At 41.6% G+C, this 25,639-nt stretch overlaps 1 protein-coding gene across 1 annotated transcript in view; it reads right to left on the reverse strand.

Annotated features, from left to right (window-relative positions):
• LOC130846163 (OTU domain-containing protein 7A-like) overlaps positions 1-25,639 on the reverse strand; it is a 351,994-nt gene that overhangs the window by 304,965 nt on the left and 21,390 nt on the right. The window lies entirely within an intron of this gene.

The raw sequence follows: 25,639 nt of genomic DNA on the forward strand, positions 1-25,639 counted from the left end.
TAAAGAGTTCAAAGAATTAGTAATAAAAATGCTAACTGAAAATTTGGGAAAAGAATAGATGAATGAAGTTTGAATTTTAGCAAGGAACTAGACAACAGAGAAAAGAAGCAGTCAGTGCTGAGAATACAATAACTGAAATGAAAAACACACTAGAGGGAACTAACAGCAGACTAGGTGATACAGAAGAATGCATAAGTGATCTGGAAGATGGTACAATGGAAATCATCCAATCAAAAGAGCAAAAATGAAAACAAATTTTAAAAATGTGGACACTTTAAGAAACCTCTCGTACAACATCAAGTGTACTAACACTCACATTATAGGGGTTCCAGAAGGAGAAGAGAGAAAGCATTCAAAATGTATTTGATCAAATTATGGCTAAAAACTTCCTGAAGCTGAAGAAGGAAACAGATATCTAGGTACAGGAAGTACAGTGTGTCCCAAACAAGATGAACCCAAACAGACCAACACCAAGACATATCATAATTAAAATGGCAAATGTTAAAGATAAAGATAATTTTAAAGACAGCAAGAGAAAAGCAAAGAGGCATATACAAGGGAAACCCCAAAAGGCTATTAGTTTATTTTTTCTGATTTTTCTGAAGAAACTCTACAGGTCAGAAGGAGGTGGCATAATATTTTTAAAATGCTGAAAGGGAAAAACCTGCAACCTGGGATACTCTACACCGCAAGATTAGCATTCTGAATTGAAGGAGAAAAAAGTAACTTCTCAGACAAGCAAGAAATAAGAGTTTCATAAATACTAAACCAACCCTAAAAGAAGTGTTAAAAGGTCTTCTACAGGCTACTAGAAGTAGTAACTTACAGGAAAGGCGAAATCCCACTAGTAAAGGCAAATATATAGTAAAGGCTATAGATCAATCACTTAACTAAGCTAGTACTAAGATTAAAATACCAAAATTGTAAAATCAACTATAACTACAATAAACAGGTAAGGGATAAACATGAAGATGTAAAATATGACATCAAAACCACAAAATGTGGTGGGGGGAGTACAAAATGTAGATCTTTTAGAATGTCTCTGAACTTAAATGACTATCAGTTTAAAACAAGCATATATAGTTACAAGTCAACACATATGAACCCCATGGTAACCATAAATCAAAAAACCTACAATAGATATACACAAAACAGAGAGAAAGGAGCATAAGTATACCACTAAAGAAAATCATCAAACCACAGGGGAAGAAACTAAAAGAAAAAGAACACATACACACAAACTATAAAACAACCAGAAAGTAAGCGACAAAGTGGGAGTAAGTACGTACCTATCACTAATCACTTTAAATGTCAATGGACTAGATGCTCCAATCAAAAGACACACAGTGGCTGACTGGATAAAAAACAAGACCCATCTATTTATGCTGCTTACAAGAGACTCACTTCAGAGCTAAAGACACACGCAGACAGAAAATGAGGAAATGGAAAAAGATATTTCACAGAAATGGAAACAAAAGAAAACTGGGGGTAGCAATGCTAATAAAAGACAAAGTAGACTTTGCCAAACAAAATCTATAACAAAAGACAAAGAAGGGCATTATATAACAATAAAGGGATCAATACAAGAGGATATATAACATTTGTTAACATATATGCACCTAATACAGGTGCAACTTAATATATAAAGCAAATATTAACAGAGGGATTGACAATAATACAATAATAGTAGGGGATTTTAACACCCCACTACATCAATGGTCAAATCATCCAGATAGAAAATCAATAAGGCAATAGTGGTTTTAAATGACATATTAAACCAGTTGGACTTAATAGATATCTACAGGCCATTCCACACAAAAATAGCAGGATATACATTCTTTTCAAGTGCATGTGAAATGGTCTCCAGGATAGATCACATGGCCACTAAAGAAGTCTCATCAGATTTAAGAGGCTAGAAATTATATCAAATGTTGTTTCCAACCATAACAGTATGAAACTAGATACGAATTACAAGGAAAAAAACAAGGGAAACACAAACACACAGAGACTAAACAACATGCTACTAGAGATGGGTGACTGAAGAAATAAAGTGGAAATCATAAAATACCTTGAGAGGTAAATAAAAACAACTATTTCAAAAATCTAAAGGGTGCAGCAAAAGCAGTTCCAAGAAGGAATTTTAGAGTGAGACAGGCCTACCTCAAGAAATAAGAAAAATCGTAAACAACCTAATCTGCCATCTAAAGGAATTAGAAAAAGAACAAACCCCAAAGTCAGCAGAAGGAAATAATAAAGATCGAGAGGAAATAAATATAATAGAAACCATATAAAACAATACAAAAGATCAATCAAATCAGGAGTTGGTTTTTTAAAAGATAAACAAAATTGATAAGCCTTTAGCTGGGCTCACCAAGAAAGGAAAAAAAAAAAAAAAAAAAGCGAGAGAGGACCCAACTAAACAAAATAAGAATAAAGAGAAATTACAACCAATATTTCAAAGATACAAAAAATCATAAGAGAATATATGAACAGTTACATCCCAAAAAATTGGTCAACATAGAAGAAATGGATAAATTTCTAGAAACATACTCTCTTCCAAGACTGAATTAGGAAGAAATAGACAATCTGAATAGACCAATCACTAGCAGTGAAATTGAATTACTAATAAAGAAAGAAAAAAAAAAACTTCCTGCAAACAAAAAGTCCAGGACTGGATGACTTCATAGGTGAATTCTACCAAACATATAGAGAAGAGCTAATACCTATTCTTCTCAAACTATTCCAAAAAATTGAAGAGGAAAGAACATTCCCAAGTTCATTCTATGAGGACATCATTACCCTGATACCAAAACCAGACAAAGACACTATAAAAAATAAAATTACAGGCCAGTATCTCTGATGACTATAGATGCAAAAATCCTCAATAAAGTATTAGCAAACCAAATTCAACAATATATAAAAAGAATCATACACCATGATCAAATGAGATTTATTCCAGAGATGCAAGGATGGTTCAATATCTGCAAACCAGTGAATGTGATACACTACATTAACAAAAGGAAGCATAAAAATAACATGATCACCTCAATAGTTGCAGAAAAAGTATATGACAAAATTCAACATCCATGCATGATAAAAATGCTCATCAAAGTCAATATAGAGAGAACATGTCTCAACATAATAAAGGCCATTTATGGCAAACCCACAGCTAACATTACACTCAATGGTAAAAAGATGAACGCTTTTTCTCTAAAATCAGGACAAGAGAAGGCTGTCTACTCTTGCCACTTGTGTTTAAATAGTATTGGAAGGCCTAGCCACAGCAATCAGATAAGGGAAAGAAATAAAAAGCAACCAAACTGGAAGGGAAGAAGTAACACTGTTACTATTTGCAATTGACATGATAGTATATATAGAAAAAAACCTAAACTCTCCACCAAAAATTATTAGAACTAATAAATTCAGTAGTTTCAGGAAACAAAATTAATATACAGAAATCTGCTGCTTTTCTATACCCTAACAATGAACTATCAGAAAGAGAAAGCAAGAAAAAAATCCATTTAAAATTGCATCAAAAGGAATAAAATACCTAGGAGTAAACTTAACCATGGAGGTGAAAGACCTATACTCGAAATCTATAGGACACTGATGAAGAAAACAGAAGATGATACAAAGAAATGGAGAGATATCCTGTATTCATGATTTGGAAGAATTATTATTGTTAAAATATCCATACTACCCAAAGTAATCTACAGATTTAATGTAATCCCTACCCAAATACCCATGACATTTTTCACAGAACTAGAACAAATAATCTGAAAACTTATATGGAACTACAAAAGACCCCAAATAGCCAAAACAGTCTTGAGAAAATAAGAACAAAGCTAGAAGTATCATGTTCTCTGACTTCAGACTGTACTATATAGCTATAGTAACTGAAACAGCATGGTACTGGCATAAAAACAGACACATAGATTAATGAAACAGAATAGAGAGCCCAGAAATAAACCTATGCACTGATGGTCAATTAATTACGACAGAGGAAGTAAGAATAAAAATGGAGAAAAGACAGTCTCTTCAATAAGCGGTGCATGGAAAACTGAACAACTACATATAAAAGAATTAAATTCGAAAACTTTCTCATACCACATACACACACACAAAAAAAAACCTCAAAATGGATTAAAGACCTAAATGTAAGACTGGAAACCACAAACTCCTAGAAGAAAACATAGGCAGAACACTCTTTGACATAAATTACAGCAATATTTTTTTGGATCTGTCTCCTCAGGCAAAGGAAACAAAAGCAAAAATAAACAAATGGGACCTAATTAAACTTAAAAGCTTCTGCACAGCAAAGGAAACTACTGACAAAATGAAAAACCTATGGAATGAGAGGGAATATTTGCAAATGATGTAATGGACAAGAGGTTAATATCCAAAATATATGAAAAGCTCATACAGCTCTCTCTCTATATATACATATAAACAAACAAACAACTCAATCAAAAGACAGACAGAAGACCTGAATAGACGTTTCCCCAAAGAAGACCTACAGATGGCCAACAGGCATATGAAAAGATGCTCAACCTAATTATTAGATATATGCATCAAAACAATAATAAGATATCACCTCACAGCAGTCAGAATGGCTATCATCAAAAAGTCTACAAACAACAAATGCTGGAGAGGGTGTAGAGAATAGGGAACCCTCCTACACTGTTGGTGGGAATGTAAACTAGTGCAGTCAATACGAAAAACAGTATGGAGAGTCCTCAAAAAACTAAAAATAGAACTACCATATGCTCCAGCAATTCCATTCCTGAGTATATATTGAAAGAAAACAAAAACGCTAATTTGAAAAGATACATGCATCTCAATGTTCATAGCAGCACTATTTACAACAGCCAAGATATGGAAGTAATCTGTGTGTCCATCAATAGATGAATGGATAAAAAAAGATGTGGTGTGTATCTACAATGGAATACTACTCAGCTGTAAAAAAGAATGAAATTTTGCCACTTGCAGCAACATGGATGGACCTAGAGGTTATCATACTAAGTGGTGTAAGTCAAGCAAAGAAAGACAAATATTATATGCTATCACATATGTGGAATCTAAAAAATAATACAAATGAATGAATACAACAAAACAGAAACAGACTCACAGATATAGACAACAAAGGAGTGGTTACCAGTGGGGAGAGGGGTGGCGGAGGAGGACAAAAGAAGGGTAGAAAATTAGAAGGTACAAACTACCATGTCGTAAAATAAACAAGCTACAAGGATATATTGTGCAGCACAGGGAATGCAGTCAACATTTTAAACCAACTTTATAGTACAATCTATAAAAACACTGAAATCACTATGCTGTACACCTGAAACTAATGTAATATTGTAAATCAACTACACTGCAATTAAACAAAAGAAAAAAGATAACTGGTCACAGATCATCATCATAAATACAGTGACAATGAAAAAACTTGAAATGTTAGAAGAATTACCAAAATGGGACACAGAGACAAGAAGTGAGCAAATGCTGTTGGAAAAACAGCACCAAGTGCTTGACACACTGTCTCCTCAAGCAAAGGAAAAACTGATTGTATGAAGATTGCCCCATATCTTCAGTTTGTAAAAAACTGAGTATCTGAGCAGCGCATAAAGCAAAGTGCGATAAAACGAGGTCTGCCTGTATGTACATACCTGTAATATATTTTACATATATCACATAGGCTGTGATATTGAAATTATTATCACAGTAATAATGGCCTTGTGACTGGACTATCTTCTAGGTATAGAGGTTTCCCCTTCTCCTGTCCTTATCTTCTGGACACTGTGAAGTAGGCATCACTTGCATGGTAGATGAGACACTGAGAGGTTGAATAAAGCTCGTGCTCCGAGTGTCAGACACAAAAGTTCATTAGAAAACTCACCCCTGTCCTTCTCCCCTCAAATGGTCTTGTTATTTGCTTCTGCTGGCAACCTCTTAATACCTAATATCGCGGGAAGCAACAACAGAAAGTAATGACAGTACAATACAGACAGAAACCTGTAAAGATTCCCATTCAAGCAGGCAACTGAGCATATCAATGAACATCCTTTTCATTCTCGGACTCATCTTCAGGTTCCTTGAGGTTAAGTTTATCACGTGACTATGTTTTGTGCACTACATTTCACCATTCCTACCAGTGAAGCACGACACTGATGGGGCCACTGCAGCCGTCATGTATGGTGTGCCAGGCTCTGGACTGAATGATTCACAGGCATTCATTCATCTTCGTCCTGACATCACTCTATGAGGCACACTATCATCTTCCCACATGGATGCCCACTGCTCCCTCTAACTAGCTCTTTCCCAGGTTTGTGGTACAGGGGTATGAAGTCCCCATGTTTTTACAACAGGATCCTGCTCTGCATGACATTCCATGGTGGACCAGAATACATATTATTTATCTATTCATCAGTTGATGGATATTTGGGTTGGTTCTACTTTTTGGCTGTTATAAAAAAATGCTACTGAACATTCAGTAGCCTTCGTGGGGACATATGTTTTCATTCTCTTCAATATTTACTCAGGAGTGGAACCGCTGGGTCATGTGGAAATTCTACTTAACATTTTGAGGAATTGCCAAACTGTTTTTTAAAGAGGCTACACCATTTTATGTTTCCACCAGCCATGAGCAATGGTTTCAATTTCTCTACCTTCACACCAATGCTGATCTTTTTCTTTTGGTTCTAGACATCCTAGTGGGTGTGAAGTGATATCTCATTGCGGTTTTGATTTGCATTTCCCTAACGACTGCATGTTGAGCATCTTGTCACGCTGCTTATATATCATCTTTGGAGAAATGTCTACTCAAATTTTTTGGTCTATTTTTTATTGGGCTACTATTTGTCTTTTTTTATTGAGTTGTAAGAATTCTTTACTCTGAATACGAGTTCTTCGATGATATAATTTTGCAAATATTTTCTCTCATTCCTTGGGTTGTCTTTTTGCTTCCTTGAAGGTCTTGTTTGCAGCAAAAAACTTTAAAATTTTGATGATGTGCAAATTTATCTACTTTGTTCTTTAGTTGCTTGTGTCTTGGGTGTTGCAGTGAGGGAGCTGTTGGTGTCCATCCACCCCCAGGTGGATGAGGAGACTCGGAGGGAGTCAGTCCACATGGAGAGAGAATGACAGTCACCGCAAGAAATGGAGGAGAAGGTGTCAGGTAGAGAAAGGTGTGGGGGAGACAGACCTGGGCTCCCCAGCACGGCCCTCTCGGGCCAGCACACTTGAAACCAGCTGGATGTGATGGGGACTCCTCAGAACCCTGGAGACCTGCTTCCCAGCTCTGACCAGTTTCAGCTGTTTGCCAGCAAAAAGACAAAGAAACAACAATGATGAAAACAAGAAATCTGACCAGTGTACCCAGTTTAAAGATGAGAAAAAAGAAGCTCCGACAGGATCAGATCCCGTCGAGGGACTGGGATTCGGATGCTGGGCTCTGCCCCAGCTTGCCCCACCCCCGCCTCCCCATGGGCAGGATACAAGCATCACAAAGGAGACAAGCCTCTTCACTTGTAAAGAGGTTCACAGAAAACCTCCTTTCAACAGCACACTGTGTCAGCTGCCTGGACTTTCTAACATGAGAGAGATGACGAATCAGTCAGCAGAGCCTTCATCTTCAATCCTGGAGGCCAGGAGCCCTGCAAGGAGCAGGGGCTCCTGGCCATGCTGGCTGGTCCATTGGAATCGCTCAGAAAGGAAGAGAAGGCCCATCAGATCAAAGGGGGGCAAATCTTGAAGACAATGCAGTAACATGAGCCCAGGAAATATCCATGTGCAGACAGAACCTTACGGTAGAGGTAGGGCTGGTGGCAGAATGGAAGCTGCCGAAGTCTCCAAGGACCATGACCGGTCAAAACAAAGCAATACAAAACCTGATTTTATAAATTTTCTGTGTGGAAAACTCTAAAATAGCTACTGTTGCACATACAAACTATAGAATGAAATGGGACAAAAGGCTTGACTGACGGGGCTGGTATTTCAGTGTTGAAAAACACTGGTTCATTGGATGCTCCAGCTAATGTTTCAAAAACAAAAAATTATGTGTCCACAGAGCACCACTCCCGGGACCTCTCCCCATCTCTCTCTCCATCAGCAACCTCCCTCCAATGTTGCTAACTTGGGCTTCTAGTGTGGAGGCTACCTTTGTCCCACCCCACGGGCTTTAGACTCAGAACGCTCTACATACAAAGCAGTGCATCACCTTAAACAGAGTAATGAATCTGTGTGTGATCATCAGAATGCAGATTCCCACACACCAGTCCTGCCAACAGAGAGGATGTGTTCATCCTGAAGGAACTAAAATGACTCACTGCCCTGCTTCCAAGAGTCACCATATCTGTGATTTCAACACCTCATGGCAAGGGACAGGTGGACATGAGGTTAGCCAAAGTGTACTTTCAGAAGGGCACTGCCTCTGGAACCTGACAGAAAATATCTCACCTCATCTTCTTCTCAGATAAACACAGATGAGGATCTTGGCCATGAATTTAATTTCTCTTATTGCACATGTACCTTAGAACCTAAAACTCTCAGAAGATAAATCCATACAGTTCCTAAGAGGCTAGAATCTCAAACTGGCTGGTCCTAGCCATCATGAGCAGCCTAAATCACATGCTGTACGATGTGGATTTCACAATGCTCCCAAAAGGCAATCTTGTTTAAAATACTAAGCTTAAACATAAAACACGGCTAATGGCATAAACTATATATGTCATTAACTTTACACCCTCAAAAGTCCATCCATTCACCCATTCGTTCATTCATTCATCTATGTTTCTACCTTCACTGGGCATTTTCCAGACAGTCCTAAACAATGGTTAGGTAGGTAAAAACACAAAGACAGTCCAAGGCATGAAGAGTATAGTAGGGACAGGATTACGCAGTAGGCAGACCATCTGCTGGATTATCAGCAAAGCAGGGCACCACACACAAGGCCCTTGTTCTGCCTCTGGAACAGCCCGTTCCTGCCCAGGGTTCTGCAGTGCGCGCCCCAGCCTGGCGGGCTCCAGATCAGCATCTGGGCCTGATCAAAGCATCTCCGCCCTGAGGCCTTCCTTAGCCACATCCAACCTCTGTTCTCCACCACTTCACCTGCTTCATTTCCATAGCAACTCTCATCACCTGTTCATGGATGCCAGCTCACCACGTAGTCCCAATCCCTACAGCACATTGAGCATTGGTAAGCAACATTTTTCATTAAGGACAAAGAAAGGGAAGCAAGATGTGACAGCAAAACAGAAAGAATTGCTAAATTTCAGAGAAATGCTTCTTTGCTATAGGAGACAGCTTCTTAAAAGATTGCTCTAAAGGTAACAAAAATATTATGAAAAACCTTGAAGTTACAGCCCTCATTTTGTAAAAAAGCATTTTCAACTTAATGACTATCAGCCATTCTGCTAAGAAAGATGAAGACGTTACCTACTTGCCTGGCCCCTCCTTTTTTACCTCCCAGTGATTTTCCTAAGTTATATTACCATTTGTAAGGTTTATATTATCTATACCATGTGCTACCACTATAACTCACACAAATGGCTGATCTTTCTCATTTTTATATTTAAACAGATTTGAGGTTCACCACCCATTTATAAGTGCTGAACTTTTAGGCACTTCTATCTTGGCTGGATTTTGACATTCAGTGGTTTTATTCAAAACCGCTATTCAGAAGGGCTCAAAGCAGCTAAGCTCTCTGATTCCTGGCAAGCTTGAGAATATCTGTCTATTGTCTCTGTCTTTACACTGGTCAGTTTGGCTAAATAAGGAACTATTGGGACATCCACTGTTTTGCTCGGAATCCATCAGGGTCCTTTCAGAGCGTGCAGCTTGGCAGAGGCTGGTCCAGTAAGTTCTACCCCAACCGATGCTCCTTACCTTTTCTGCCCTGATGTCAGGTGAAGGGCACCAAGGAAATCAAGAAAGCCACCATGACTCAGTCATTCTTTTTTGTTTGCTAGTTTTTCCTTTCACCAACCCCTCCTTATTTCCTGTACCCCCAGATCTGGCAAGCGCTTATCTACTGTTTCTGAGTTTTACTTTTTTTTTTTTTTTTTTTTAAGATCCCACATATAAGTGGTACCATGCGGTATTTCTCTTTTTCTGCTGGCTTATTTCACTTAGCATAATGTGCTCCACATTCATCCTTGCTGTCACAAATGGCAAGATTTGCTTCTTTCTCACGGCTGAATAATATTCCATGGTACATACGTATAACATTGTGTATGTGTGTGTGTGTGTATGTGTATATATATATATATAGTGCTGCAATAAACATGAGAATGCAGTTATATCTTTGAGATCCTGTTTTCATTTCCTTTAGATATATACTCAGAAGTAGAGTTGCTGGATCATATGTCAGTTCTATTTTTAATTTCTTGAGGAAACTCTATTCTGTTTTCCATAGTGGCTGCACCAACTTACATTCCCACTAACAGTGTAGGAGGCTTCCCTTTTCTCCACATCCTCGCCAATACTCATCAACACCTATTGTCTTCTTGATGATAGCCATGTGACAGGTGTAAGGTGATATATCATGATTTTAATTTGCATTTCCCTGATGATTAGTGATGATTAGCAACACCTTTTCATATACTTGTTGGCCACCTGTATGTCTTCTTTGGAAAAATGTCTATTCAGGGCCTCTGCCCATTTTTTACTTGAATTGTTTGTTTTGTTTTACTATTGAGTTGTATTACATGTTTTGGATATTAACCCCTTATCAGATATATGATTTGCAAATATTTTCTCCCTTTCCACTGGTTGGTTTTCCATGTTGTTGATGGTTTCCTTTGCTGTGTGGAAGCTTTTAGTTTCATGTGGTCCCACTTGTTCATTTTGACTTTTGTTGCCTTTGTATTAGATGTCATATCCAAAAAACCATCGTCAAGACCAACATCAAGGAGTGTATGCCCCCCTTTCTTTTTTCTAGGAATTTTATGGTTTTAGGTCTTACAGTCAAGTCTTTAATCCTTTTACGGTATAAGATAGGGGTCCAGCTTTGATCGTTTTTTTTTTAAAGCTTAACCAAATGCAATAATTCCTTACGAATGACAAAGTCAAGTTTGGCATGGATATTTACACAGGTTTCTTTGATCATCTACTTAACTTTTCCCCTTCTTTTCTAAAACTGTTAGGAAATCAAATCGTGGTGACACTTGGTTCCTTTTGTGGTATTTCCTCCATCCTGTCCCTGTCTAATGAGGCCTCCTATTTTGTGGCTTCTGAATTAGTCTTCGCGTTGCTATCATTTTTACTTTTTTCACTTCTGATTTTTTTCCCCTGAATTCTGCCAGCATAGGCTTTGTTCTCTTCTGTCTCACTCAATTCTCTGAATCTTTATTCTATGCTCAAATTCTGCTTTAGAGATCATGTTGCCAGCATTTTCTTTGAGAGTCTGGAAACTCACTTTTCTGAATCCTTGAGCTGGTCTCTGAATCATCCACATTTCCCCGCAGTGTCTTTGGTTTGTGCTGCTTTTCTTTTTCTTTATTTTCAGGTTTCTCCTGTAACTCTTTTGTAGTCTTTAGTCATCTCTGAATGAGAGCAGGATTTATCAAGGAAAAAGAGTGTGACATAAACAGTGGAATTAGGCTGAGAAAATATAAGGCCTTGTTTCAAATCTGTCTGGAATATTTTCTCACTCATCTGGACTTTCTCCTGTCCTGGGAACTCGTCTCCTTGAGTTTTTGGACTCCAGGCACAGGGCTGGCTAGTAACAAAGCATTCTCTGCCGCACACCCGCTGCGGGTGGATTAGTCACTGCTGTCTCCCAGACCTCCCTCTCCCTATTCGCCTGGGGCAGGTCCCTGAGCCCTGATCCGGGGGCGAGACCACATACAACACACATGGAGGAGGGCATGGTCCCTCCACTGCCACCTCTGAACATCCAGTGGCACTGACCTGGCTTCATCTGAGCAGAGAAAGTGTTCATTTCCTTCCGCATCTGCTGTCCCTGATCTACACGCTCAGTAAACAACTGTTACAGGAATGAAGACCGAAGCAACAAAAGAACTAGATGAGGAAAACCAAGGAGACACACAACGGAGGCAGGGCAGGGCCAGTGAGCGCAGCGCACCAGGAGGCGGTCACAGGAGACTCTGCAAGTCAAGTCTGGAGGCAGGACGCTGGCACTCCCTCCTGCAGTGAGCGTGGTCCTAGATCCAGGCCAGGGCTGGGGATGTGCCCGCGCGTCCCTCGGCTCCAGCAAATCTCTGGCACAGGTGTGGCCTGGGGTCATCAGTACAGTAGGGGAAGGCTTTCCACACTTCACCCTCGTTCAGGCCAGTTTTGTTCTGGAAGTTATTACAGTCTGCGTTCTTGGTTCCAAAGCTCTCTGTCCCCCACAGGGTGACAGCTCCAGGGAGCAGAGGCCACCCTGCAGTGATATGAGGACACTATAAGTCAGGATGTCACCGTAAAGGTGCCAGATGTGCCAACCTCCTCCAGGTACACACATCTGTCTGCATCAGGCAGGAGGGAACTTGGACACTTGGGGTCCATCCATGTGGACCCCTGGCGGGAGAGCAGCCATTCCCTCTGCAGACCACCTCCTTTCAGCGCTGAAGAGCCCACCTGTAGCACAACGCAGGGAGGCAGAAGACACCCGAAGTGACTGTGGCACAGGGAATTGAGGCTCAGAATCAGAATCTAAGCAGACAGATGAAAAAGGAGAAGGGCTCTTCCTTGACACCTGAGTTTGCTGCCTGAGATCCAGACACACTTAACCCAGACACTCCTAAACAGCCCTCGAAGCCTCTGCTCAGGGCTCAGCATGACCCCAGCAATCTCTGCCTCCAGAGAGCCACGTTCCACCCTTCTCTCCACATCCCATGCCCACCCAGCCCCTTGCTGGGGGCTCTCACCCTTCCTCTGGGTTAAGGGACTAAGGGATGTTCCAGATACACCCCAGGAGGCACGGACAGCTCGAGAGGGAACGGTCAGTCTCACACCACCACCTGCCACTTACTCAGGTCTGGGTGCCTGCGTTCCATAGTTGTTGCCTCTTGTTCACACCTGCCCTGCTCTGTGTCTTAAATCAAAACCTTCAAGAAGGCAGGAGCTGACTCCTTGAGTCTGTAAACACTCCTACTAAATGATTTTAATGTGCTGTTCATAAAGCATGACAACAAACACTGCAAAGACTCAAATACGCTGTTATCTGTGGTCCCTAAGAAAATCCTGATAGGAGCAGTTGTATTAATGGCAATGAAAAAAATGAATAGGTGCCAAATCAATGATGTGAGCCTTCATGTCTGAGTAACACACAGAAAATATATCCCCTGCCCCCCAAATGTTTTGCTATCCCAGTGGAGAGAGAATGGGAAATATAGCAATTGATGCTATTATAATGTTTTAGCTCCAACAAAGTGCTTTCACATGCCTTAATGCAAATGTGTCTGACAATGACCTTGAGGGGTATTATCTTCATTTTACAGATAAGAAAACCAAGGCTCAGAGAAATAAACTTTAAAAGACTATAGAATGCTGCAAAATAAGACAGCCAAGGTCAATACTAGAACTAAGTAGACAGTAGCTTGGTTTTTTCCTCTGCCATAGAATCCAGGATTGTAATTAAAATTATTTCATCCTGAATGTCCACAGACAGATGAGTGGATAAAGAAGATATACACACACAATGGAATACTACTTAGCCATAAAAAAAGAATGAAATAATGCCATCTGCAGGAACATGGATGGACCTAGAGATTATCATACTACATGAAGTAAGTTAAAGACAAATATCATATGATAGTGCTTATGTGTGGAATCTAAAAAAAAAAAGATGCAAGTGAATTTATTTACAAAACAGAAATAGACTCACAGACACAGAAAACAAAGTTATGGTTACCAAAGGGGAAGGTAGGGGAAAGAGATAAATTAGGAGTTTGGGATTAACATATACACACTACTATACATAAAATAGATAAACAACAAGGACCTACTGTATAGCACAGGGAACTGTACTTAGTATCTTGTAATAACTTATAAGGGACAAGAGTCTTAAAAAGAATATATATATAGGTATATGTATAACTGAATCACTGTGCTGTACACCTGAAACTAATACAACATTATAGATCAATTATATTTCAATAAAAATTATTTAATCCTGTTGCTTCTCTACCGACTTCCCAACCATGCCAGAGATGTGAAGGTACACAAAGATGTGAGCCACTTATAGGATCAAAGAGGAAGATAAACACTTACTGAACATGTCCTGTGTGCGGCACTGCGCCAAGTGTCACCATAGGTAATTCACACAGTCATCACCCTCACTCAGTAGTAGCATCACCGTTTCAGGCATAAGGAAAATGAGTGTGAGTAAACAATGTGAATATTATCTACTGTATCACCCTGGAGCAGAGCCTGGAGACTGTGATGGGCAGGAGCTTGGATGTTACCATAAAGGTGCAATGACCAAGGCAGTGCGATATGGGCATAATGACAGACAAATGGATCAATGGAACAGAATAAACAGCCCAGAAATAGATGGTCACTTACATGACCATTTGATTTTTGACAAAGCCACCACTACAATCAGCCTGGACAGGATGATCTTTTCAACAAATGGTGCTGGAAAACACTGGATATCCAGATGGAAAAAAATGAACCTCAACCCTACTTCGCCCCATACATAAAAATTAATTGAAGCTGAATTACAAACCTCGATGGAAAAGCTTAACTACAGAATTTCAAGAAGCACTACAGGAGAATATCTTCATGGCTTAGGTAGGCAAAAGTTTTTTTAGGACACAGAAAGCAATAATCATAAATGATAAATGACAAGTTAACTTCATAAACATTTTAAAATTATGCTTATCGAAGTCACAACTGTAACTCCATAATATGAAGACAAACCACCTAATAAAAAGTGAATGAAAGAGCCGGACAGGCACTTCAACATCATTAGTCACCAAGGAGATACAAATTAAAACTCCAATGATACACCATTGCACACCCACTGGGATGCCTTAAAGGAAATAAGGCTGACAGTACCGAATGCTGGCAAGGATGCAGAGCAACCAGAACCCTCAGGCCTTGTGGGTGGGGGTATGAAATGGCTTGGTGGCCTTTTACAAGCCTGCCCCATCACCTAGTAATTCCATTCCTAGGTATCAACCTAAGAGAAACAAAAGCATCTGTCCACAAAAAGCCATGTATCAAAATGTTCACAGCCGCCTATTCATAAGAGCCCCAAACTGGGAAGAGCCCAGCAGTTCAGCAACGAGCAAGTAGCCAAACAACCCCTGGCACGGTGAGACAATGGAACACAGACAGCAAAGAAGAGGAGCAAGCCACTGATAAAGCAACAATACGGATGACTCTCAGAAACCTCACACAGAGCGGAGATGAGCCCCTACTGCCTGATTCTTTTCAGAGAAAGTTCCAGAACAGGCAAGGTTAAGCTGTGATGGAGAAATCAAAAAGCATCTTCCTGGGGCGAGGAGGCTGGAGGCAGGGCCTGAGAGAACGTCTGGGCGTGATGTTACTGTTAACCTTCCATGTCCTGATGAGGATGTGGATTACACGCATGTACTTGTCCAGACTTGGCTGAAAGTATTCTTACAATCGGTGCATTTCATTTTACTTCCAAAAAAGAAAAAGAAGGAAAAGAAAAAGTTGAGCTGGTAGGCTCAGAATCTAGACGCCCCTTCCATCCAGCCTGAACCAGAGGTACTTCAAGCATCCTGCCCCCTCACCAGGGCCCTGCTGACCACACCAGTGCTGAGTGATGAGCAGCCGGACAAACGGGTGGGGGCTCAGGGCACAGAACCTGAAACAGAACCCAAAGTGCCCAAGGCTGTCATACGTGATCTACAGGAAGCAGCGAGTGGTCCCCTGATCTCTAGACAGGCACTCATGTGTGATACTTCTTAAAAATTTTGGCGGAATACATATAACACACAATTTACCATTTTAACCACTTTTAAGTGTACAGTCCAGTATCAATAAGTATATTGATACTGCAGTGCGACCATCGCCACCATCCACCTCCAGAACTTTTTCATCTTCCCAAACTGAAGCTCTATACCTCTCACAAAACAGTAACTCTCCCCTCCCCCAGGGCCTGGCATCCACCATCTACTTCCCGTCTCTATAAATGTGACTGTGCTCGGGACCTCACTGAGTGCAATCAGATGGTATTTGTCCTGCTGGCGACTGGCTTATTTCACTGAACATAATGTCCTCAAGGTTCATCCACGTTCTAACAAGTGTCAGAACTTCCTTCCTTTCTAAGGTTAATATCCCATTTGATGCACATACCGCATCTTGTTTATCTGTTCATCTGTCGGTGGACACTCGGGTTGTGTCCACCGACTGGCTACCGTGAATAACGCTGCTATGAATGTGGGTGTTGAAATATCTATTAGAGTCCTTGCCTTTACTTCTTTTGGGTACATACCCAGAAGGAGCATTGCTAGATCATATGGTAAATCTATTTTTATTTTTTTGAGGAACCACTGTACTATAGTCCATAGAGGCTATACCATTTTATACTCCCACCAGCAGTGCACAAGGGTTGCAATTTCTCCACATCTTGGCCCCAACACGCGTTACTTTCTGAGGTTTGTTTCTGAGGTTTTGGGGGGGAGGGTAGTTGATAGCCATTCTAATAGAGGCGAGGTAACATCCTTAATACCTTAAAAAGAAAGAAGCAACTATATGCTCCTTTCCCACAGGAAGATATAGGGAGCTTCTTTACAGCAAAATTTCCCAGCAGGGCTCGGAGCCTCACAGCTGGGAACTGAGGCAGAGAAGAAAGGCCTGGGGGATAAGAGGGGACCATATCCCCAAATCATCTGACTCTGAAGAGTCCCCTGCTCGAGTGCACACAACGCTTGGCCAACATGTATTTAATACAAATGTGTGTATAATTCCTAGTTATTAGAAACCAAAGCAAGTTCTTTATGTTTAAGTGTTAAAGTTAATAAACAGAAAATATTTACAAAAGAAGCAGTTTCCATTTGGAAAAATCTTTATTCAGGTTTAATGGCTGCAGAAACATTCCCCCAAATGGGAATAAAATTGTAGCAAATTTTGTCCTTCCTATTTTAACTCCAAAATTATAGGAAAATATACATTCTGAGCACTGAGAGACTAATTCTTGCGAAATATATATTTATGCAAATTAAGCAATAAAACATATTTAAGTCAATACAAAATGGTATACTTACCAACTTGTTGACATTTTAAGAACTGGGCCAGATTTAAATCTCCTCAGAATTCTAGAGATACTAGAAATTATCAAGTTCCTCACTTCTGTATTTTGAGTGAATAAAAGAGCCCATCACAAAGAATATTTTAACCTGTATTCTAAGTGAACTTAGTTGGAAACTGTAGAAATCTGAGAATCAGTCACAAACTTGGGTACAGTGGGTTCTGTTTTCACAAGGCATGAAGAAAATGACCCTAGAAGCTGCCGCAATGCTTTCAGGGGGATCCCCAACTTATCCCCATCTAGATCTCCACATGCTTTGGGACCTTACGAATAAAACAGGAAGACCATGGTGGGGGGGGCAGCGCTTCATTTTAGCTGCTGGTAAATTGCCTATAATGTTTTTTCTCTGGCTTGACTTTAAGGCGTATCTGGCCCTCACAACAGCAATTCTCTTTAGCTTTGTTTCTTGGCAGAGTTGTGATTCTAACAGCTTCACGTGTCCTAAAACAGCCAAAAATATAAATAAGAGTTAGGGGCATTTTCCCTCCTCTGGGTTAAAATGAATTCTAACAGATATAAGGACACTGTCCACAGCAAAGACGTATGGTTTTGCCAGCTGCCTGGAACAGAAATAAAGCAGAAGAGGACAGACCGGTGGACTCTCGGGGCCAGTGCTGCTGTAAAGAGAGACAGTGGGATGATGGCTGAGAGCTCTCTCCGAAGCAGGCCTCCTCCTGCTGATACCTGAAACCTGAGGGTATTGACAGAGCTCTTCAGACCTTCTGTAAACCCATCATCTAATACAGGCACCAAAGACGACACCAGCACAAAGCTCACCATGGTGGATCGTTCAAGGAAAGTATGCCACAGATAAACTCTGTTTCTACTTATACACCTGAGCCAGAGGTATGTAAGACATATGATGTATCTGTAGTGCACGGACACAAATTTAGGCAGCATCCTAAGAGGGTAACTGCAAATGCAACTGAGGTGGGAATATGTGGATGCGTAAGAATCTTTTTGAAGCATTAGACGCTGGCAAGAGAATGAAGTGAGATCACTACAGAGTATGAGTGGGCCTTTGTGGTACAGGGTACAGACTAGTCCTTGGAGGGAGGAACCCCTGCCCAGGGCTGGACACTCTGATGCAGGCATCCATAAAAGAAAAACATGAAAAATTACACAAGGTCTGCCATCATGTTCATCTGCCGGGAAAAGACAATTTGTCTTACATGAAATAAAACAATTGCTACAGAGTTTTGACATTCCTCTATAACTTCCAATGCTTCTACCTGAATGAAAATGAGCAAGGTTCAAAGTACAGAGAAAATAAGGAAAATATTTAGAGCAGCCATATGAAAAACAGGTGTCTGGTTAAATATGAATTTCAGATAAACAATAAATGGTTTCTATAAGTCTGTCCCATGCAATATTTGGGACAAACTTATATGAAAACATTATCCATTATTTATCTGAAATTCAAATTTAACCAGGCACCCCATATTTCTGTTTGCTACATCTGACACCTCTAAAGGAAGTACAAACTTGTTTGACCTTCCTGAAACCCTCTCTGCTGGTCACCAAATACAACGGTCCAGCAACATGGAACAAGGCAGAAATGTCATTGGATTTTTACTGCAGGTAGTAAATAAACCAGAGGCAGCCACAGCTGGCCACGATGGACAGATTATGCAGTCACTGTTTCATTATGTGTTAAATTATAGTTTCCTCTTTGTTCTCAAAACTGCCTTATATTTTGGATCTAAAATTAAATGTTTAAATATTATATATATGGGTTGACGTGACCAACTCAATACTTTCCTCGTGACAGCACTACTGCAACACCCCCACCCCTGCAAAAAAAACAAAAACCAAAACCAAAACCTTTTTTTTCTCCCTGAAACTCAGCACTGTTTTATAATTTACCTCTTATTCAAGACATACATTTCGAGCAACTCCAAAGGTGGTACTTGGCACTGAAATGTTTACATACTTTCCCTAATGCAGAATTATAGTACAGATGTTGTCTTTCACAATTCTCTCTGGGACAGGCTATTTCAGGACCTACAAGAGGTTACTTGTATAACTTAATTACTTTTCAGTTCTTCTGAAGTATTGTTTTTCTTTTTCATGAATTTATACCATTTTAAATTGAGAATATCTAAAAAAAATTTGCAGTGCAACATTTAACTTATGATTCCTTTTATAAAAAGGCTTACTGAGAAAAATATTATCAACTGATTTTACGAGGCCAGTACCACCATGATATCAAAACCAGTCAAAGACAGTACAAAAAAAGTACCAGCATCTCTCATGAGACAACAAACCCCCATGAAATGTTAGCAAACAAAATCTAGCAACGTATACAAAGTATTACACACTGTGACCAAGTGGGCTTTATTCCAGGGTTACAAGGCTAGTTCAATATTCAAAAACCAAGCAATAAATTCCACCGTTTTAACAGACTAAATAAAAAAACCACATGGTCATATCAATTGCCTCAGAAAAACATTTAACAAAATCCAACATACACTCATGATAAAATATTCAGAACTAGGAATACAAGGGAATTTCCTCACACTGATTAAGCGCATCTATGAAAACCCTACAGCTACTATCATAATTGATGGCCAGAGACTAAATGCTTTCTCCTTACAATCGGGAACCAGAAAGGATGTCTACTTTCACCATTGCTATTCAACACATTATTAGTTCTATACAGTACAATAAGGTGTAAAAATAAATAAATAAAAGGCATATAGGTTGAAAAAGAAGAAATAAAACTCTTTACAGATAATGAAATATTCTACACAGAAACGCCTAAGGAATCTACAGGAAACCTCCTAGAACTCAACGAATTCAGCAAGGCCATAGGATAAGAGATAAACATACAAAAATCAACAGTGTCTTTACATACTAGCAACACATGCATGAAAAGTGGGAAAACATGATATGATTTACAATCATTCTGATAAAATAGAATGCTTAGGTGTCAACTGAACAAAACGTATGGGATATATGTTGAAATTGATGAAATGATGAAATAAATCAAAGAAGATCGAAATAAATAGAGAGACAAACCATGTTTATGGCTTAGAGGGCTCAACATAGTAAAGTTGTCAGTTCTACCCAAATTCCTACTGAAACCCTAGCAAGCTGTTTTTAATAGATATAGACAAGCTTATTCTAAAATATTTACAGAAAGGCAAAGAAACTGGAATAGCTAAAATAATTTTGAAAAAGAAGAATGGGATGAGAGGCATCACTGTACTTGAGACTAGGGCTTACCACAATGCTCAATAACCGATGCCGTGAAGTATTAGCAGAAGGCAGACGAGCAGATGAGTGGAACACAAACACAAACAAAACAAAACAGAAACAGAACCACACAAGCACAGCCAACCGATTCTGACAAAGGTGAAAAAACAGTTCAGTGGGGGAAGGCTCATCTTTTCAACCAGGAGTGCTGAGGCAACTGGACATGCATGAGCAGAACACTGAAATCCCACCTAAACATCACCCCTGAACAAATTTAGCTCAAATGGATCAAAGATACAAATGTAAAATGTAAAACTATAAAATTTTAGAAGAATCACAGGAAATCTTCAGGAGCTAGCCTAGGTGAAAATTCTTAGACATGACACCAGTAGCTAAAAATAATAAATTGGACTTCATAAAAATTAAAAACATAAACCAAAACAACTTTTGTTCTTCAGAAAACCCTTTAGCAGAGCTCAAGCTTAGACATCACTACCTCAGCCACTGGCACGTCCCCCAGGGGTCAGGCCAGATGTGCACCACCTGCACACCATCCTCTGTCTCACATCTGTCCAACTCATCCCACCAACCAGATGCCAAAGCCAGGCCTTTCTCCACTTCCATCACATGAGTCTAAACTGCCTTCAACCCTCCTTACGACCTGCAGGGCTACACGACCTCAGTGATCCTGAGGACCTCCCCTACTGCTCCTCAGTGATCTGGAGGACCCCCACCATCCTAATTGATCTCTAGGGTCCTCCCTTATAATTGATTCCCCATACCCTCCACGATCCATTCAACAGCCAGAGAGATCTCTGTCAAGCGCACACCTGACCATGATCCAGACCTGATCCTTTGAGACCCCAAAACATCAGAGCAGATCTGATGGATCAGGTGACCCAACAGCTGAATGGGGTGGGAGTTACGTGATGCTGGGTGTGCTGCCCTCCCAGCCACCGTCCATGCGCTCCCAAGGGCACGGCTGGTGGGCACTCAGGCCCCCTCTAGCTTGAGCGTGGCTTTAAGCACAATGCTGAGGCCAGCGGCATCCCCTCTCCTTCTCCCCCGGCCAGCAGCAGCCACCGGGGATCCCGCTGCTTCCCACAGTGGGCGGGAGCTGGCCTGAGTGCTGGATGTCCCCACCCTGCAGTGACAAAGCCACCCAGAGTTGGCCACTTTGGGGAGCAGGTCCTCCATTCACGTGCTGTTCTTTCTTCTGCCATTGCTGGTAGCAGGACTGCCAGCACGTTGAGGGTCCCTGGACCAAACAACAAAGAGTGACCAATGGGATGAGGGCTCAAAGGGATTTTAATCTGAATGCTGAAGGGAATACACCGTCATCTGAGGCTCTGAAACAGTGGAGCCAAACATGCCCCCAAAGACACCCCACTTCCTAACGGCAGCACCGGCCTCTGCTCAGCACAGACATGGAGTGTGACTGCAGGCCTGGGGGGACTTGGGGGCACACACGGGGCTGACACCCCCACAGATGCCACGTGCCAGGGGAACTTACTGTCACTGGTCACCATGACGGTGTTTCAAAACTGTAACCACACATGAATTTGAAATTTAGGGCACATGGTTGGATATAAAGGCCAAGGAGGAAGCTCCATCCCGTGTCTCTGTAGCCCTGGTCACCAACACCTGGTTTCCTGCCACCAGAGTGAGGAACTGCTGTGTCTCCTGCAGAATTCTTAGGAGGCACAAAAGCATCCACATCCATGAAGAAAAACTGACTTGGGATCACTGACTGTGAGATGTAAACTCTCACATCCAGGCTGGGGTTCCCACACATTAATTAAAAGTCTTAATCACTTTCCTGGGAGTGATACGATCTGTATCACTTACATAGATACAAAATGGTAAATGACCCAGGAAGTTGCTTAATTTACTTAAAAAAACAATTTAGAGGTTATTTTGTTGTTTTCATATTTTTAGCTTCTTAACTTGATCAGAACTGAACTAAACAATTTGCACAAAACAAAATCCCTTTTGATAATAAAACCAACTAATTTTAACTGTTAAAGATTTCAAGAAATGGGAAGCGGTTTCTTAAATAATTTTACAGAATATTAAACAGTCACAGCACAAAGCTCACTCTGCAAACAACAGAAGGATGTTCTTTCTTAGAACCATCAAAGGTAATTTTGGAGGTTATCAAGCTTGCTTTAATGATAAACATACCATGAAGTTAACTAGACTATTTCTCGGTCTATTTATTTCTTCCTTTCAAAGACATCAGTAGTTTTGGAAAATATGCTTTTAAGGTTAACTCTCAGGTTTCAGAAAATACCACACACAAACAGGAAAGGTTAAAATCTATACTACTGCTGAACATTCTTGAAGATTTAGATTTCGACCGACTATATCCCATTACCTGAATTTCCTAAAATAACTTTTTAGAATCAGTACGAACTAGCACAAAAAGGGATACCCAAAATGACAGGCTTGTGATGGTTTCACATTGGTGGGACCACCAGTCCTGTGGCTGGAGAGGTTCACCATCACCTGTGCAAGACAGAGGTTGTAAAGGCTCCCTTCTGCCGAGCCCAAAGGAGCCAGTTGCTTAGGTAAACTTATGAAGAGTTGCTGTAAAACAAAGTACCACCTTTCAATTACCTGCTTGATAAACAGAGGAGCGGGCTGCAGTGCAGCGGAATATCATGGGGTTTGTGGCCAGAAGATGTGGGCCAGGCCCCCTTTTTTATTACTCAAGTTGAGACCCTGGGCCACCTACTTAATTTGAACCTCGGTTTCATCATCTGGGACAAGAGGGTAACCCTGTCCCTGCTCCCCCACCTCAGAGGGTGTGGAGGTGATGCTGACCGAAGCCTGGGTTAAATCAGGAGGTGCCCAGGACATGACACATGAGTGGTGGGTTTCCTTCACACCCAGGGCTGTCCTGAGACAGAGCTCAGTGCAAGGTGCCGTCTCTGCATCACACATGACCATGTGGTGGCCCGCCCGGCCTCTGCCGGTCCCCGGGGCGCGAGGGCATGTGATTCAGCCCCCTACCCCCCACCCAGAGTGGGTGGATCAGGGCAGGACATGCCCTGTTGGTGGATGACACCACCTGAGCAGTGAGAAAAAGTTACGTGAGCCACATAGCAGACAGTGGGATACAAATCCCTCATTGAAATGCAGAAGCCACCTCTATAGAGACCCATTTTCCCCTCTCGGATGGCTGAGAGTAACTGCTGACTAAAGTGCCTTTGGATTCTTACCTGAACCCACGTCAACCCAAAATGCACTCTGTTGCCATCGGGACTTATTCTCTCTGCCTGGGAAACCTCGGTCTGGCCTCCACCTGCTGGGCAGAGTGCATTTTGGGGAAACCAGAGGCCCTAAACTGAAGGTCCACCGCCCGGTGACCTGGCACTTTCACTTCCAGGTGGGCTCCTGACAGCAATGCAGCTGAATGTCCAGCAAAAGACATGTTCTGGGATGGCCCCCTGCTCCCAAGAGCCCACCCTGCAAACCACCCCGACACCCGTCAGCAGGGAATGTCACCTATTCACACGGCACTGGGAACAGGCGAGCAACAGCGATGCACCGGGAACTGGACGGACACCACAAACACCCCGAGGAGCCAGAGGAACTGGAGGAAGAGCATGCGCTGTGGGCTCTCACGGACAGGAAGCGCAACAGGCTACGTGGGTGTGTGGCGTGAGACGTGGGCACAGCAGTGGCTGCGTGGCGGTGCATGAGACGTGGGCACAGCAGTGGCTGGGTGGTGGTGCGATCACAGGGGTGTGTCCAGTTGGTGTGTGTACTGATGCTGTGCCCCTTTCTGCACGAGGATACACTTCCACAAAAAGCTGCAAGTCAGGGAGAAGGGACAGTTCTCTCATCACTCCCAGAACTTGGTTTTGTGAGGCAGGCCAGAGGACAGATGGTACTCATCCAGCAGGGAGGGCGAGTCCCAGGGGACCCACTGTGCCCACCCCCCCCCCCCCACCCTGAGACTGTGCCGTGGGGTGGGGGCAGGGGGGCGAGAGGACACTCCATAGGCCAGGAATTAAGGCTATTTAACCAGACTGCAGATGTACTCTGTATTCTGACAAGATTCGTGACTCTCTCCAAATTTACAGTGACTCACCTGTGATCTCGTCAAAACTGTGACAAAACCCTGACCTACTTAGTGCTGGGGAAATGCCTGGAAATGACATCGCCACTTCCCTATTGAAAGCATGTCTCTCATGACTGAAGCAAGAGTGGAACAGAAGAAAACCCCCAATTCACTGTGTTCCAAGAGACGGGTTTACGTTTGCTACCTGCCCTCAAAGATCCCAAACGATAATGCAACATGCTCCTGGTCCCCGTGGGGGAGGGCTGAGACACTGCCGGGTGCGAGCCCAACCTCACATCGAGGCTGTGCAGACCTCAGTCCTCACTCAATACGGGAAACGAGGAGAGGAAGGCCAACCAGGCCTGGATGCCCTGCCCTGCCCCCCAGGATCACCCTAGAAAAGTGCCTCGGACACAGGGAAGCCAAACTCACCCATATGCTGGGGGGTTTCTCTTAGAAGCTTTCGTCTTCCATGTGACAAGAATTTTTTAAATGGTTTCCTCAAAAATAAAAAACTACAACTGGGCCTTCATTAACCTGGTCTCTTTAAAACACATTCTCACAGTGATTTTTTTTCTACCTGTGCTATGTTTCCAGCTCTTCCTTTAAAAATTTATAACTTGAAAGTCAGACAAAGACAAATATCATATGATATCACTTATATGTGGAACCTCAAATATGATACAACTGAACTAATCTATGAAACAGAAACAGACCTACAGACATAGAAAACAAACCTACTGTTTACCAAAGGGGAAGGGGAGGGGAGGGATAAATTAGGAGTTTATACATAAAATAGATAAACAACAAGGTCCTACTGTACAGCACAGGGAACTATATTCAATATGCTGTAACAAACCATAATGGAAAAGAATATGAAAAAAATTTACAACTGAAAATGAAAGTGGCTACCATGTCCACTTGACAGGCTCACAGCAGGCGACGGCCACGCTCTCCGCAAACATCTGCAGCAGCATCACAGATGGGCCCTCACTGGGCTTGGTAACAACGCACAAACCCTGGCTATGCCACAGTAATCCTTTCTGGCCTGTTTGTTTATTTCTGTCTTATGACTCAAACAAAATAGTTTAAGGACTAGCAGCGCCAGCCTGTCCCACATACCATGTGCAGCCCAGGAATGACCTCCG

This window comes from Hippopotamus amphibius, chromosome 2 (assembly GCF_030028045.1).
Source record: "Hippopotamus amphibius kiboko isolate mHipAmp2 chromosome 2, mHipAmp2.hap2, whole genome shotgun sequence".
Lineage (NCBI taxonomy): Eukaryota > Metazoa > Chordata > Mammalia > Artiodactyla > Hippopotamidae > Hippopotamus > Hippopotamus amphibius.